The sequence below is a fragment of the Lipotes vexillifer genome, unplaced genomic scaffold, assembly GCF_000442215.2.
Source record: "Lipotes vexillifer unplaced genomic scaffold, Lipotes_vexillifer_v1.1 scaffold937, whole genome shotgun sequence".
Lineage (NCBI taxonomy): Eukaryota > Metazoa > Chordata > Mammalia > Artiodactyla > Lipotidae > Lipotes > Lipotes vexillifer.
The window spans coordinates 1427479-1433805 of NW_006795975.1; positions in this window are offsets into that span (position 1 = coordinate 1427479).

Consider the following 6327-nt stretch of genomic DNA (forward strand, 5'->3'; position numbering starts at 1 on the left):
CTCTGGCGGTAGATGCTACCAGTTTCTAAGCCAGTGTTCTCAAACTCGAATGCACCAGAATCACCTGGAGGGCTTGTTAAACTACAGATTGCTGGCAACACCTGCAGAGTATCTGATTCGCTATGTTTGACTGCATTTCTAACAGCATCTAACATTGATGCTGATGCTGATTGAGGGAACACACTGCGATAACCACTGGTCCAGATTAACTTCCTCGGGAGGGAAGGAAGCCCTGAAGAATCCACCAGCTGAGAAGAACTGCTGGTAAACTGAGGTTGAGGGGAGAGAAGTTGATGGCTGGGAAAGGAGACACCTCGGCCTCTAAGGGCCCTCTGAGTGTTGGTGAGAATTTGGGTTGGAGAACTGAGGAGAATGGTTAGTTAATGGAGTCACACCAGGGCAGATGCCACTGCTGGGAGGGATGCTCAGCTAGAAAAGTTTTCAAAAGAATAAATAGGAAGATTAGATGGGAAAACCAGTGAGAGGGTCAGCAATATGTATTGCTCCTCTCGTGAGATAACATGCCCTGTTGTTAGAGCTAGGTTTTGTACTTGATGTTTTTGTTTTCTTCACCCCAAACCCAGGGAAAATTATTGTAGGGTTTTTTTCTGTTATTTTATTTTTAAATTTATTTTTTAGTGAAGTATAGTTGACTTACAAGGTTGTGTTAATTTCTGCTGTACAGCAAAGCGACTCAGTTTTAAACATATACATATTCTTTTTTATACTCTTTTCCATTATGGTTTGTCACAGGACATTGAATGTAGTTCCCTGTGCTATCCAGTAGGACCTTGTTGTTTATCCATTCTATATGTAATAGTTTGCATCTGCTAATCCCAAACTCCCAATCCCTCCCTCCCCCACCCCCCTATTGTAGGTTTTTTTCTTTTCAAACTACGATAGAGTCTTGAAGATGATCAGGCGTTTCTTATAGCCTTTTTATTTATTGAACTGCCATGCAACTTTTTCTTCTTTCCACTCTTATTTTCTTTTCAAATTTGCTTAGTATGTTATTAAATCAATGGAGCACTTAACAAAATTCAACTAGGGTGTCCAGATGGCATTAGATATTTTTCCACTCTATTCAATGAGGCATCTTGGCCAGATGGTTTCTGTTGTGAATGGTCTTGGAGTTTTCTATAATGTTGTATAGATTGCACTCATTATGTATAGACATAACCCTTTCCCTAATAGATTCTTCTCTGAGGGAGCTGTCCCATTCCAGTGCCGTCAGATATTATTGATGGTGGACAATAAAGGACTCAGAATGGGCAAGAGACTGGGTGTGTACTTGAAAGGTCATCCCACTGACCTTCAGCTCCACAGAGCTGAACCTCAACTGAACGAACCATCATGTCGAGTGGGAGCCTATCTGTGCCCTCTTTTTGTCTGATTCATTCGTTTCTCTGGAGCATTCTTTCTCCTTATACTAAGCCTTAGAAAATGCAGCCAGGTAGAGGGGGTAAGAATGTTCACTTTGAGAAACACACCATCTTAAAGCTGACACTGGGGGCTTCCCTGGTGGCGCAGTGGTTAAGAATCCGCCTGCCAGTGCAGGGGACACGGGTTCGAGCCCTGGTCCAAGCCCTGGTCCGAGAAGATCCCACATGCCGTGGAGCAACTAGGCTTGTGCGCCACAACTACTGAGCCTGCGCTCTAGAGCCCGCCAGCGACAACTGCTGAAGCCCGCACGCCTGGAGCCCGTGCTCCGCAACATGAGAAGCCACCACAATGAGAAGCCCGCGCACCACGACGAAGAGTAGCCCCCACTCGCCGCAACTAGAGAAAGCCTGTGTGCAGCAACGAAGACCCAATTCAGCCAAAAATAAATAAATAAATAAATAAATAAATAAATAAATTTATTTAAAAAAAAAAAGCTGACACTGTAATGTGGTCCTCAAGGGGGACTGTGTGTTCTTTAAAATTGTTCCCTGTTTCAACAACGATAGCTGCACAATATTTTCCCTCTCACATGCTATTCACAATAGGACCTTGATGCTCCTCTGATGAAGACAGGGGGTCTGTGTGCCCTCCCCTCACATCTGACTTCCTTTGTAACCAAGAATACAGCAAAACTGATGCTGTGTGACTTCTGAGGCTCGGTCAGAAAAGGTGATGCAGCTTCTGCCTTGTTTCCTGGAACACTTGTGCCGCCCTGTAGACCGCGTGCAGAAGCCCTGTAACTACCTGAAGAGACAGAAAGCCCGGGTTGACCCTCAGAGCTCCAGCTCCTGCTCTTTGGGCTCTGCCTACTGTCTGATTGCCATTCATGAGAGACTCTGAGCTAGAAATGCCCAGACAGGAGCCACTCCTGACCCATAGAAACCATCAGAGGTAATAAAATGATTGCTCCATTTAAAGCCATTGAGTTCCGAGGGGTTTTGTGACACTGCAGTAGTAACTGGAATACTCCCTATAAGAGGAGAGGACGTTAAAGCAGCATCAGTGAGGGGTCCTTAGTCACTAACAGGAAAAATGGGCTCTGGCCAGCCGAAGCAAACTGAATGAGATACAGGTCTAAGTTAAGAAGTTAGAATAGAACTGAAGACATTTACTGTACAGTGAATCAATAAAGCCAAAAATCGAGGCTTTGAAACAGCTCATAAAGTAGATACACCTCTCGTAGGACTGATTAAGGTAAAAGAAAGCACAAATAAACAAAATTAAGAATGAGAAACTACAGAATTGATAGAGATTAAAGAGATGATAAGAGAATTAAGTAACTTTATTCCAATAAATTTGAAAACTTAAACATCACGGACAAATTCCTAGAATAATAATCTATCACAGTGACTCAGGAAGAGTAAGAAAGTCTCTAAATCTGTAATGATGAATATGGTTACCATTAGTTACATGTGACTCTGACCCCTGACACATAGTGAGTGTCACTGAGGGACTAAACTTTACATTTTAGTTAATTTTAACTAATTTAAATTTAAGAACGGGAACAGTATAAAGTATTTTTCTGTTCAACACAATTTGACTGTTTTGGTAGACTATATTTCGCTTTATTGCATCTCATAAAATATCATCACTGCCTCGTAGTGTGTTAAGATGTGTGCCTTGTGGGCTTCCCTGGTGGTGCAGTGGTTAAGAATCTGCCTGCCAGGCTTCCCTGGTGGCGCAGTAGTTGAGGGTCCGCCTGCCAATGCAGGGGACGCGGGTCCGTGCCCCGGTCCGGGAGGATCCCACATGCTGCGGAGCAACTAAGCCCGTGCGCCACAACTACTGAGCCTGCGCTCTAGAGCCCGTGAGCCACAACTACTGAGCCCACGTGCCACAACTACTGAAGCCCCCAGGCCTACAGCTCGTGCTCCGCAACAAGAGAAGCCACTGCACTGAGAAGCCCGCGCACAGCAACGAAGACCCAAAGCAGCCAAAAAAAAAAAAAAAAGGGGGGGGGGGGAGAGAATGTGAATAGATACTAATACTTACTTGTATTTACAATAAGGAAATACTGGAAGGATAGAAAACAAACTAAAAAATATGGTTGCTTTAGAATGCGTTTCTAGTACTGCATGTAAACACATCACTCATCTTGATGGTGTCAATGGATTAATTCGGTTTGAATGACTTTTTTTTTCTATGCACAGATATAATATTTCACTGTGTTTAACTGAATATTTTATGAAGATATTAAATGAGAAGATGTGATTGACACAGTGATACCTACGTAAGTCATCATTGGTGATAAAGTTGAAATGTTTATTATTTACGTATGATATAATTAAATTATTTTTCTAGTTTAAGAAATAAGTATAGAAAAATTTTTGCTTACAATAAAGGCATGATTGGGGGATGATACAGAAGCTAGTATTATGACCAGAGCAGTAAAGAAAACAAAAGAGCCTCGAAGAAGGTACATCGCAAATAGCATGAGGTTGAATAGCAATTGCAGTTTGCTGTGGGCAGAGGAAACCGCCAAAGCTGTCTGTTGACGTGTGATAATGTTGCTGCTCTGTGACATATATGATGTGTGTGCTTGTGTGGGTTTTTTTTTTTCATTTTATTTACTTAATTTTTTTGGCCGCTGCACGTCTTGGCTTGTGGGATCTTAGTTTCCCAACCAGGGATTGGACCCGGGTCCTCAGCAGTGAAAGTGCAGAGTCTTAACCACTGGACCGCTAGGGAATTCCTTGTGCTTGTGTTTTAAACATTTCTCTATTTTCATTTCTAATAGGTGGATATGGATAAATATAGTCCATGAAAAAAGCACTCTGTGGTCTTCAATAATGTTAAGAGTGTAAAGTGGTTCTGAGTTGGAAATGTTTGAGAACTGCTGGTCTAGGGCACAGAGAGGGCGAAGTTGAAGTGGAAAGTTACTGTGGTACCGGGAACTAGCACGGTTCATTAGAACAGTTTAGAATGAGGAATAACCTTAGACATTTTTAATTGGCCTTAACTTTAAGGAAACTCCATCTTTTTTCCTTTCTCTTTCTCCCCATATCTCTCTTTCATCCAGGTCCTCATATGGAAGTGCCCCACTTGGACTGTTGTACTCGAGTTTGGGATTAGAGGACTCTAATGTTTAGGCTCTCCTCTCCTTTATCCACATCCAGATTGAGCTGTCCTGTGCTCAGTTTCCCAGGGCCCTGGTGTCCGTGGGATATAAGGCCCTGGTGTCAGTAGCTTTCCCAGGAAACTTGCATTTTCTAGCAGATGACTTTTGAGGACACGGTCACTTCATTCAATAGTTATTATTTTGGTCAGAGGAAAGAGGAAAGAGTAAGTAGAGACCCCCTCTCAATAGCCTGAGACTTCCTATGCACTGAGCCATAGGCTCCATAGGAGTAACAATGGAGGCTCCTTAGGATGACAGCAGCAAAAGGCAATTTCCACTGCAGCTATGGGCACTCTGGGGACCATCCAACCCGGATGCCGCTCAGCATCTTCCTCTGGCACTGATGAGACCCACGCGTTTCCAGTGGCCAGAGGTGTGGCTGGTGACTGACCTGGGCTATAGCTTTAGAGTCTCTGATAGTTACCCCACAAAGCCTCACAGGATGGAAGCGGCCTTTAAGAGGTGTGAGGCCCACAGACACGAATTTTCTTTCACATGCATTATCGTGGAAGAGAGGGGCTTACTTCCTGTGCCATGGCTTATTTTTACTTCCACTCTTCTTTTCAAATTTAAATGGCAGTATCTTCTCTCTAAGATAGACTTTACTTTTTAGAGCAGTTTTAGGTTCACAGCAAACCTGAATGGCAAGTACAAAGTTCCCATATACATTCTGCCCCCCAAGACACACACAGCCTCCCCTCACTATCAATATCCCTCACCACAGTGGTACACTGGCGAACCTACATTGACATATCGTCATCACCCAAAGTCCATAGCTTATCTTAGGGTTCGCTCTGGGGCTACTACATGTAGCCCCATTGTAGTATCATCCAGCACACCTTCCCCGCCCTAAAAATCCTCTGTGCTCTGCCTTTTCATCCCTCCCTCCACCCTAACCTCTGGAAACCAATGATATCTTTACTGTCACCATAGTTTAGCCTTTTCCAGAATATCATACATAGTTGGCCCTCTGTATATATGGGTTCCACATCTGTGGATTCAACCAGCTACAGATCGAAATTCTGTACTACATGTTCATTGAGGGTTGGTCGCGTTCCTCACTCCAGAAACCAGGCTATCGGAATAGCCACTACCTGGTACACTGCCAGGTGCCCGTGGCAAAGGGCGAAGAGAGCACGGTACAGCATGCTGTTAGAGCTTTTGCTCAGAAGGTTGTAGGAAGCAAGTCACAAGGCTATACGGTTGGCCCTCCGGATCTGCAGGTTCCACATCCACGGATTCAACCAACCTTAGATCGAAAGTATTCGGAAAGAAAATTCCGTAAAGTTTCCACCAGAATGCTGGAAACTATTTCCGTAGCATTTACATTGTATTAGGTATTATAAGTAATCTAGAGATGACTTAAAGTATACAGGAGGATGTCCATAGGTTATATGCAAATACTACACCGTTTTATATGAGGGGCTTGAGCATCTGTGGATTTTGGTATCTACAGACGTCCTGGAACTGACGCCCCGAGAACACGGAGGGAACCATACGGCACGGCCTTTTCAGAATGGGGTCCTCTTTACGACTTCTGCCTTCTACACTGTTCACATTTGCCTCATTTTACCCGTGCAGAAGCAGATGGTGGTTGGCACATAAAATAAAAAAGCAAGCTATGAAGTGTAGCCCGGGGAAGCCTTGCTCCAGCATCACAGAGGGTGATAAAGCCCTGAGGTAGGGAAGGAGGGAGGAGCACATTGTGCAGAGAGCTGTGTAGAGGCTGCTGGAGGGCCTGGAGAGAAGCGGGGGGGGGGGGGGGG